An 11,433-nucleotide genomic window follows, 5' to 3' on the forward strand; every position below is an offset into this window, starting at 1 on the left:
TTGATTTGTTTAATAGTGTCAGGAAGTCAAAATTCACAAATCTCCTGTCGATTGTTTATGAGGCAGTTAGCAGAGAATTGGTTGCCCCTGCTTAATTAATAACTCATTACTGAAATTTGATTATATGCTTGAATGCTTTAAATGGGTTCTGACACAGCATCTGCAGAGTGGTGCAGCGATGAGGTAAGGAGGCTCTGGAAGCTTCCCTTTTTAGGCTTTTGCCCTTAGGACCCAGGCTGTTTTCGACTTTCCTTCCAGGGTCAACCTCCCTCGTGTTAATATGTTGGTTGAAAAGGTGTTCTCGGGTCACATGGACTGAGTAGAGGGTGGGTCTGAAATTTGGGATGGAGACATTTCTAGGAAAAACACTGCTGTGAACATAATTTATAGGCCACTTGCTCAGAAGAGATATATGTGTGGTATTGTCTAAGAGAACACCAATTCTGAAGGTAGGAGCTCCTGGCGTTAGGGGTGGGGGGCAGGCGGTGATTAACTGAGGATGAGATCGAAAACATTATCCCTTAAATGTTGCTGTTTCGAAAAATAGAAATCCAGGGTGTCTAGTCACCAGGTGTAGACAGACGGGCAGGATCAGAGCTCGGGGGTCCCAGCATTAACTGACCTTGTGCTCTGAGGCTGGGGGCGGGAGAGGGGTGCTGCTCCACGTGGCCCAGTGCCAAGGACAGAAGGGGAAAGATGAGAGCCCTAGTTAAGGTTACATCAGAGCACACGAGTGTCTCTGCTGTTTCTCCTGCTTAAAATAATGCCTTTGGGAGATAACATGTCTGAGGGCTGGGCTTGGGACTGCTCGGAGAGGCGGTGCTCCACAGATCTGTGATGTAGGTGCTGCCCCTCATGGTGAGTGTGCTTTCTACCAAAGCACTTCCCTTTAGTGGATAATGGGGTCAAGTTCCCGGACTAGCCCATAAAAAATTATTTAGCTCCCAGTGGACTGACACTGTTAATTGGAGCATGTCTGTTGAATAGTATTGCAGTTGTGTTGGGCTAAATAGGACTTTGTAGGCTAGCCTGGGACCTAGCCGCCACCAGAAGATTATTGCATCATTTTAGAACATTGTTACTTTGGAAGAAATAAAGGAGGACATTCTAAATTCCAAACTACTGACTCACAAATGAACTTTTGGAAGCTAACCCTTTGTCATCAAGGGCTGCCTGTTTGCAGGCTTGCTCAGAGGTTATCTTCAGTCAGTGATGAGGGTGTGCTCAGGCAGGCCATGTCCTGTGGCCAGGAGCCTCAGGGAGCTTGCAGTCTGACTGATTGTAAGTGGATGAAGAGCAGCTTAAGATAAAATTCTGAGTGAAGGGCCACACAATATGGCTGTAAGATCTCAGAGGGAAGAAAGGTCACTGCCAGCTGGTCGGCCCAAGGGAGGCTTCTGGGATGAGGCAGGAGCAGAACGAGGCCTTGACGGGTGGTCAGATTTCATCAAGGGGTGGAGGAGCATTCCAGGCAGGCACAGGAGTGGTCAAAGGTAGGTTGCGGGGACGGCGACTGGCCAGGCCGACTGGAAAGGAGGGTAATATGACCAGCCCGTCTCCTGCCTGTGATCTTAATTGAAGCAGTCAAGCTTTCAAAATGAACAGTTGATCATTTGATTAAGAAGGGCCTTTGACTCTTTCGAGACCCACGGAGACTGATTTTTATCACCGTAGATCAGAAAGGTTTGCATGGAGGAATGCTGACCAGATTCAGGAGGGACGTTCTTTGCCTCTCCGAGGGGCCAGCCTGAACTGCTCCTTCCGGATGCCGATGCCCGGGTCCCTCGGTGGTCGGGTGGGCGTTTCAGGGCGGAGACCGGAAATTGCCAGCCGCCAGCCTGCTCAGGGTGGCTGGGTCCCCGGGCAGCGCTCACCCCTGCCAGCACCAGGAACTTTATGGAGCCCGGCTTCAAAAGTAAAACCTGGGTTTCTCCCGACAGCTTCCAATCAGGAATGTCTCCGATGGCTTCAGCTTGGCCTAGCCAGCTCCAGTGCAAGGAAAGTTCTTCGGCGTCTGCCATAAAGCCGATTTGTCAAAGTGCTATTAAGGATTTTCAGTTATAAAAAAAAAAGGAGTCAACTTTTTTTTTTAAAAACTCTAATTTATTATGCTTGATTACGCAGCTGGAATGGGAAGGTAGCTGCTGTTTGTAGTTAAATAACTCCTCGCAATTTCTTAAAGAAATGATCTTCAAAGCTTTAACGGGTCAGTGGCTCAAGTACAAAGGAAAGATTGATTTTCTTCCTCCCACCCTTTGTTCCCAGAGTTTAAAACAGACACGTTTGGGTAAATTAGTTTGTCTATGTTATTAATGGAAGAAGTTATTAAACTCCCATAAATATACGGTGGTATCTCGCTTAAGAGGCCAAATTTGCTTTCAGGAAAAAAAAAATCTCAAGAAGAAAATGTGGAGAAGTTCTGCTGGTTCCTTGATTCTCAGTGTTTTAAAATTTTCATTTCTAGATTTGAATTTGGATCACTAAGCTGGAGACAGGGGGCTGGCTCCAGATATCCCCTAAGTGGTGGAATAAATACCCAAGGATGGAGACCCTTGCACATTTAAAAAAAATAGTTGAATTTAATAGAAAACATTCAGAGGCCCGATTGTGGTAGGGGTGGGAGGTGTGTGTGGGTGGGATGCTGCGGGAAAGATACTCTTTCCACCAGGAAGGGGATGATAAAGGACTATGCGGCTTTTAAACCTGAGGGGCTGAGAGCATTTGATGGCTGAAGGGGGGAACGTTTCCCCCGCTCAAGGGGCCTTTGGGGGAGGGGGCTCAGAGAGGACTCAGGAGTCAGGGGGGCAGCCCCCAACCCAGATCCAGGGCCAGGATGTGAAGAAGGCCCAGCCGCAAGACCCACCCATGGGGGGCCAGGCCCAAAGAGCTGGAGGTTTGAGGCTCCGGTGTGCTTATACAGGTAATTCCCCAGCTGTATACAGCACTTCACTGTTTATAGACCCTGAATTCAGTGTCTTCTTGAACTTTACAGTGACCCTGTGGGGCTTGTGGAACAAAGCTTGGGATCCTGATTTTGCAGATGATCAAAATCGAACACGCAGCACTTTCCTCAGAGTAGAGAAGTAAAACAAAGAAAATTATTTGCAAAGTAAAGAAAAGCATGAAGAAGAAAACCCAAATCACTGCCAGAAGACATTTAGCGTTTCGGATTTTTTTTGTTTGAACTTTTCTCAGTGGCCACACCCACACTCACAGGCAGGCGCGTGTGCGCGCACACACATGCATGCACAGGAATGCTCAGTGTGCCAGGCACTATTATAGGTGCTTTTTATGTACTAATTAATCTGCAACTCCAAACAACTCTATCCAGTAGGTACTATTATTATGTTTATTTTACAGATGAGAAAACAGAGGTACAGAGAGGTTTTGACTTGCCTGAGGCCATGCAGAGGGAGGTGGTGGGAGATAAGGTTTGAGCCCAGACAGAAGGACTGGCTCCAGCACCGGCCACGTGTTCCTAACCAGCCTGCATTTGGCCTTTTCGTACACCTGTTGGCTTATTTAATATGGGTGAAATCATGCCATATCTGTTATATGCCTCACGAGCCTTTCTGATGCAATTAGAATTCTTCTAAAATGATTTTCAGTGGCTGCAACAGCAGGTGGGGAAGTTTAGGCCACAGTTAGCTGTTTTGCGTGGGATCCCACAACCCAGGACTGGACCTGGGGTCCTCAGGCTCACAGTTCAGCTCTCTTCCCACTGTGCACACTATGGAGATAGTCACAGCACAAAGCAGAAAGTATGAATCCAAAATCAGCCAGGAGGCACTGTCAGATTCAGAAGTGGCCTGGTGATCTGCAGGGGCTTCTGAGTCTGGATGAGCCCTGGGACAAGACTACTTTTCCTGTCACCTAGTGTCCCTATCTTAAACCACATGTGAGAAATTTTGAAATTCAAGACTAGGAAGAGCTCTATGTCCCTTGAGAAGCTGAAATGCTTCTTGGCTTTTCTGCTTCATAAATTTTCCCCTTTTCACTTTTGCCACCAGGAGGCTCAGCTTTAAATCTGAAGCTAAACTAGGGCAATTGTGTGATCCCTTATGACCTGCATGCTCTTCTTTTGCCCTACTTAGTCTTGATAGTCTACTCTTGTTTGCATTTTTCTCAGTTTCATGTTTTTAAAAAAATTTTTTATTGAAGTGTAATCAATTTACAATGTTAGTTTCAGGTGTACGGCAAAGTGATTCAATTATAATTAGGGATTGGGGATTAACAGACACACATTACTATATATAAAATAGATAAACAACAAGGATCTACTGTCTAGCACAGGGAATTATATTCAATTTCTTATAAATATACATAATGGAAAAGAATCTAGAAAGAAAAAATATATATGTATATGTATATGTTTTATGTTTACAGGTGCGTGACACACATTACAAGGTTTCCTAGAACAGCACCCTCCCTTGTGCAACCACCTGTATTTGCTCAGGCCTGGCAGCCTCACACGGTGGGGAGAACTGAGAACAATAATCGTGAGCATTCAATTTTGTGCTGTGTCACTGTTTATAAAGCTCACAAATAGCCACAATCCTACTTACTTGTCCTCTTAAAGGTCCTGGAAGGAAAGAACGATCATGCTCAGCCTCACTTGTGGAGCTGAAAAAACTGAGCTTGAAATAGAATTGGCTTACCCAAGGCTGTGTCCAAGCCTCCCTCCGATCCCTGGGATTTCTCTGGAAAGCACGGTGCAGCCTCAGTGCAGACGTGGGCACCCTTCCCTCTCACCCTCTCCTAGTCTCACCTTGCCAGTTGTGTTGGTGTTTCTATGTGCACTCTGTGTCATGTTGATGGCACCTGAGCTGGTTGGAGTTATTGCACTGAATAACGTTTGTATATTTTAAAAGTTATCTATTGGTTTTTAACAAATTACAGTAAGTGAAACTGGTTTTCCATTTCCAATAGTAGCATGTTTTTTTCGAATACATGTATTAAAGTTATTAATAAAAATGAATTAACTGAAAGTAAAATTTTGAGTAAACAGTAAATGAACAGGCATGTGGGTATGACCAAACTGGTGAGAAGACCCTATTCTTGGCTCCTGCCAACTTGTGATCACATTTGCAGATAAAGGTACTTATCTCACAGGTAAGACTCTTGATGATTGAGTGATTGAGTGATTGAGCCATTCTTCCCATCCAAAGAAATGAATCTCTAAGATAAGAATTTCAGGCCAGCAGCAAAAGAGAGTCCTTAAATCTGAGAGACAATCAACACTTCCAATCAAATATCCAAGGACCATGTGGAGTCAGGAAGTTCAGGTTAGGTCCCCTTGGCTACCAAGGCAGGCCAGTTAACCTCGCTGCACCTCCGTTTGTTCATCTAAAGAATGAGTGAGCCCTGCCTGGTTAGGTTAAAGCTGAGGTTACTTCCTCCAAGACAGCTTGGGCTTGTTTCACCAAAAGTTGCAAATTTCCTCTCTTTTCTTCTCAGCAAGCCCAGCCATACAAAGCAGTTCAGTCTCAGGTAGCAGATAGCTGCAAAGGGGCCATGAAGAATGATTTCTGTGAAGCACTGTGAGTGTTGCAAACCCTCCATATGCCAAAGGGAGGCTACTGTCTGAGCCTCAGTCTGCTCATCTCTAGGATGAAGGGGGTGGATGAAGTCACATCCTGCAAATAAATGGTTGCATGGAGTGCTGTGTGTGGGATGCTGGGGCGATACCCAGGCTCTGTGAAAGTAAAGGGACCAATGATTGACCTGTAGCATTTGTAGCTGATGGCATGATTGCTGACGTAGAAGCGGCCCCAACAGCCAAGATCCTCTGGGCCACTGTGGTCTTGGGGACTATGCCCGTGGTCTCTAATTCTAGTTGTTTCTAATTGTCTAAGAGGCAGAGCCAAGAGAAAGCCTGCTCGTCTGTCTCCTTTCCTTCCTTCCCTCTTTCCTTCCTTCCTCTCATCCGTTCTTCCTCCCTCCCTCCTGGCTTCCTTCCTTCCCTCCCTTTTTCTAGCCAGTCTCCATGGTGGTAATACAATCCTCATCTCTTAGAAAGGCTTAGGCTTATGTGAGCCTTTTTTGGGGACCATTACAATTTACTATCCATTCTGAGATACTTTTGAGAATGAAAGGGGCACTCTCGATAATTCTCACATTTATAACCTGGGACCCTCCTGGGGAAGTGGCATCACTTGAGTTGACAGTTTGAAGTTTTCAAACTTCCCCATGCAGAAGGATTGCCAAAGGATAGTCCTGGGCTCTGCCTTCAGAGATTCTGATTCAGCAGGGCTAGGGCCTGAGAATTTGCCCCGTTCCCAGGTGGTGCTGATGCTGCCCATCTACGGACCACACTTTGAGAAGTTTAACTTGGAGCAAAAGTGTTCACAGAACAGTTCACAGAACTCATTTGCAATGTGAGCTAATCCTCACAAAGAGCCCAAGAGGCTTGGAAAGTTGTTATCAAAATTTCCATGCTAAACTGAGGAACTGAGACTCAGAGAGGTTAAGTGATGGGCCTAAGGACACCCAGCTGCACTGGGAGAAGCCCTTGTTCAAATTCAGGTTCGCCAGCTCCCAGGCTCTGCTCTGACTCACCAGGTGCTGAGCATCCCAGCTCACAAGTGTGTTCAGAGCTGGTTTTGCTGTAATGCCTCCCTCTGAGTAAGTACTCTGACCCAAATTAAAACTGGCTCTTTTAAAGATAAATAAGTCACAGGTATATAATGTACAGCACAGGGAATATAGTCAATATTTCATAATAACTTTGTATGGTGTGTAATCTATAAAAATCTCAAATCATTATGTTGTACCACCTGAAGCTAATATAATATTGTAAGTCAACCATACTTCAATTTTAAAAACGCTCTTTTTGCTTTATAAATACCATTTCAGGTCAGCCAAGAGGTCAGAGATTTGGTTTAAGAAATTACTTTAGCAGTCCTTTTGTCTATATGTTTAATTAATATTTTAGAGTTTTAATCATTTTGATTTAACAAGATTTAAAATATTTAGATAATCAAGTGTAGGGTATCTTCTACATTTTACATCACTAAAATGGTATTCCATTTTTATCACATCGGTCTATACTCAACTTCCATGCATTTAATTCTCATGTGTATTTTCAGAAATGCAAAGGAGGAAAGCCTGTATTATTCAACCTCTCTATGCCTTAGTTTTCTCATCTACAATATGGGACACGTAATAATGCCTGCATGATTAGGTAGATGTGAGAATTAAGTAAATTAATGCATGTTAGAGAAACTGGAAGTGTATGTCCTTGGAAGATACTGAATGTTTATAAATATCAGCTATTCTAATTTTTTAAAATATATTTTTATTGACGTATAGTCAGTTTACAATGTTGTGTCAATTTCTGGTGTACAGCACAACGCTTCAGTCATAAAGGAACATATATATATTTGTTTTCATATTCTTTTGAACCATAAGTTATTCTTGGCTGATTTTATTCCACTCATCAATGTCTTTTGTCATTTTTATTCCTGCCCATCAGTGAGATCTCTCCAAACTTAGGTCTCTTTTCTCCCTTTCTTTATCTCTCCAAATCTTGCCCGCACGTAGTAGGTATCTAAAACTTCCTTATTGAATGAATGTAGAGTTTAAAATGCTTAGGAATTCCCAGAACTAATAGAGCAAAACTGTGAAACCCAAAACACAAGTGATGGAACATTTCCTTGAGGCTCCATGGAGTTTGCTGGAACAGCCGCACTTGGCCACCACCGAGCTTCCAGCATCTCCCTTTCAGCTGCGTGGAATGTGTTGTGGGCTCTGTAGCACCGTTTGAAACATGAGGTCTTATGGGATTTCCCATGTGAGTTCCATCCTGGGCTTGGGAAGGCCTGGAATCCATGGATGAGATGGGAAAATGGAAAATGGGCTGGGTGAGTCTCATTCAGCCCTGCAGGCGGCTGATGGATTTGGGAGAGCTAAACATTTTCCTCTGGATGCCTGGCTACGAAAGGAAAGAAAATAAAAGCAAGAATCTCAGTGGATGTGGGAGATTTTGTGGTTTGGTCCAAAATCAGAACCAAAAGTGGGCATGAATCTCATGTAGGACAGCCACAGTTAGACTTTTTAAAATAAAAATTCTCATTTGCCAGTTGCTTACTGAGCAAAGAGGTTTCATGGTGTTCCGAACTGGTGACGAGGAATGCCCCTGACTCTCACCAGGCTGATGGGTTTCAGGGTCTCCAGCAGAAGCTCTGACATAGCCATAAACATGAGCAGACATTTAAAGGGGAAACCCTATCTGGCTACACGGGTGGCTGTACTTAGAACCGGCTGTGAAACGAACCACCCCCAAATAGAGGGGCTTCACAGGTATCATTTCTCTATGATTACATAGGTCAGCATATTTGGTTGGGCTCAGCTGGGCAGTTCTTCTTTCCTAAGTAAGTTTCCTCAAGCAGCTGTGGTCAGCTGCAGGTCCCCGAGTGGCTTTACTTCGGGGGATTGGTTGGACATCAGCAGGGCAGTGGGGACAACTGGGCCATTTATCTCTTATTATCCCAGCAGGCTAGCCTGGGCTCATGCTCATGTAGGTGCTGGTGGCAAGAGTGTGTGTGTGTGTGTGTGTGTGTGTGTGTGTGTGTGTGTGTGTGTGTGTATGAGAGAGAGAGAGAGACAGAGAGAGAGAGAAGCAGGGGGGAGAGAGAGAGAGAGAGGGAGAGAATACAATACCTTTTAAGACCCACTCTCAGAATTGGTACAGTGTTGCTCCTGCCACGTTTTATTGGCCAAATCAAGTCACAAGGCCAATCTTTATTCAGAAATACACTTGGCAAAATGCATTCCACCTCTTGAGGGAAGGAGTTGCAAAATCCCATTGCAAAGGAGGCATGGGTGTGAGGAGAGTGGAAAACTGGGGCCATTTTTGAAACCAGCACGGACTGGGAGGGCTGATCTATGGACAGCTGTTGGCGGAGTGAAGCCGATAAGGAAACTGCATGCTGAGGACTTGGAAAGCTCCACACTCTGCTTAGCCTCTTGGCTGCCTGTTGGGAGCAGAGACGGCTCCTAGGAGACTGAGGAATAGGCCCGTGTGTGTGGAAATGGGGTGAGGTTTGGATCCTGATCCACTGCTGACTAGCCATGTGGCTCTGTGGGAATCAGGGAATCTATCAAGCCTTAGTTTTCCCATCTGTAAAATGGGATCACAGTTTCTACTTCATAGGATTTTGTAAGGATTTGAGAGGCAATTGGTCTGGTGTATGGTTGGCACTGGAAAAACCTGCTGCCATAATGAGTTATGTATAATATCAATCAAGGAGCAAATAATAGCATGCATAATTGAAGGTAATAAATAATGAGTAATTAGAATTTCTCCCTGGAATTTCTTACCCTGGAAGGCAGAGGGACATCCCAGGTTTATACCAGTGAAGGCTGGCATCTTTATGATGAAGAGGCCAATCTGGCCAAGTTGCTTAAGGCCACCATGGCCCCAGTTGCCTCCCAGGGCTCTGTGGGTCTGGAGCTTTTGTTCCCAAGAGGAATCCCAGCAAGTGCCTACTGAGCTCTGGGTAACACGCTCAGCCTGGGGTCTGACCTTGACTCTGCACAAAAGGCCAGATATGGTCAGAAGAGGTGATACTGACAAGGCAAGGCAGCTTCCTCGTGGCCTCAGGAAAACCACTCTGGTTTTGTCCTTTGACTCCCTATATGCCAGTGTCCCAGAGCAGGGACAGACCAGGACAGATAGCAGAGAATTACGTAGAGTTCTAGAACAACCATCTTGAACAGATTCTGTGTCTGTGCTACCCATATGGTGGCCACCAGCCATGCACGGCTACTGAGCACTTGAAATGTGGCTAATGACACCAAGAAACGGAATCTTTAATTTTAGTTAAGTAGTTCTATAGCCACCTATGGCTAGTGGTTGCCGTATTAGAAAGTGCATTCTAGATGGATGAGCCTCGGCAAAGACAAGGTTTTGAGGAGGCTGAACCACATGGCCATTGAATCTCAAGCCAGGCCAGGGTCTGGGTGTGGGTCAGCTGAGCAGCGGGGCCTTGGCAGACCCTCCGAGGTTGCTGGCTGGTTTCTTTCTATTTTTAAGTAGGGCTGAGAAAAGAGGAAATCTTGCGACTCTGTGGGAGCTCAGGATCCAGGAGGGATTTAGCCTCTCTGTCCCCCTTGCTCTGTTCTGAGTGGCCACTTCTAGCTCCCAGAAAGGCCATGACCCTGTATACAGTGTCACCCTTTCCTGTGCCAAGGAAAAGACCTCAGTGGTCCAGTCAAGGGTACCTTCCAAGAAGAGAAGGGTCCTTCCCATCTGGATAGTTGCTTTTGAACAAAAGGGATCACGTAGTCCAATGTGGCTTTTGAAGACATTAAATTAGTGGATATGTGTGTACACACACACACAAACACACACAAACACACACACACACACACACACACAAGGTTTGTTTGTGAAGGAAGGTGCTTTGTAGACTTGGACAAGATGCCCCCGTCTGGAAGAACGGAAGGTTTTGCTTCTGCTTTAATTGGGTTCAAAAAGATGACAAACCAAATCTGCCTCAGGGTTAGCTCTGGAAACTCACACTGGAATTTATTTTAGGAAATTCCCCTCGTCACAGCGCAATGCTGCTTGCGGAACGGACGGTGGATTTTGTCTAGAGATTTTTTTTTTTTCCCAATTGCTTTTCAACTCCAGCAGCAATAAATGACCCATGCCAATCAGTCTCTGTATGAGAGCTGAATGAGGGAGACTGCTCTCTGCCCACCTCACCAGTCTCTCAATCCCCTGAGAGTTCTGAAAGTTGAGACTCTGTTGTAGGCAAACATTCTAGTTTCCTTTAAAGGATAGACTCTTTCTGGATCCTTCGATTAATTGCGGTGGATACCAGCAGCTCCCGCATGAGCTTTCTGCAGTGGCATGGGCGAGATTAGTTTTCTGCTATTGCCATAATTTACAAGGCTCACATAACCATGTAACGACTCGGTGATTACATGGAAAATATCGTATAAATACATAGTAATTACAAGTTCATGCAGATTACTTGGTATATACATTTGAAGTTCCCGAGTAGTTCAAAGATTAATTATCCTGTAACTGGCAGTATTTAAATCATTTTTTTCTCGTCTACAAATACGTTGAGGCGGACTTCAAGGCTGGCGAGGATGGGGATGTGATGAGTATGATCTGAAAAGAAAAAATGAAATTTGACAGGCATGGATTATTTAAAGCATGCATCTGTGAGCTGAACAGCCAGGACACTTTGATGCAAATCGTAGGGGAAAGAGCAGGGGGATGGTGTGTAGAGAAAGGTGCTGAGCAAAGTAAGGATTTCCTGCTGGCGACTTGAAATTTAAACAAATAATCATTTAAATGGCGGCCCGGCATTACGTTCCGAGTTGTGTGCATTAATGTCAACATCTGGTACCAACATTTTGACAATTCTATTAAAATGCCCCAGCATTCCCTATCTAACACCTGTTAGCTCTAATTTT

The sequence above is a fragment of the Camelus dromedarius genome, chromosome 8 (genome assembly GCF_036321535.1).
Source record: "Camelus dromedarius isolate mCamDro1 chromosome 8, mCamDro1.pat, whole genome shotgun sequence".
Lineage (NCBI taxonomy): Eukaryota > Metazoa > Chordata > Mammalia > Artiodactyla > Camelidae > Camelus > Camelus dromedarius.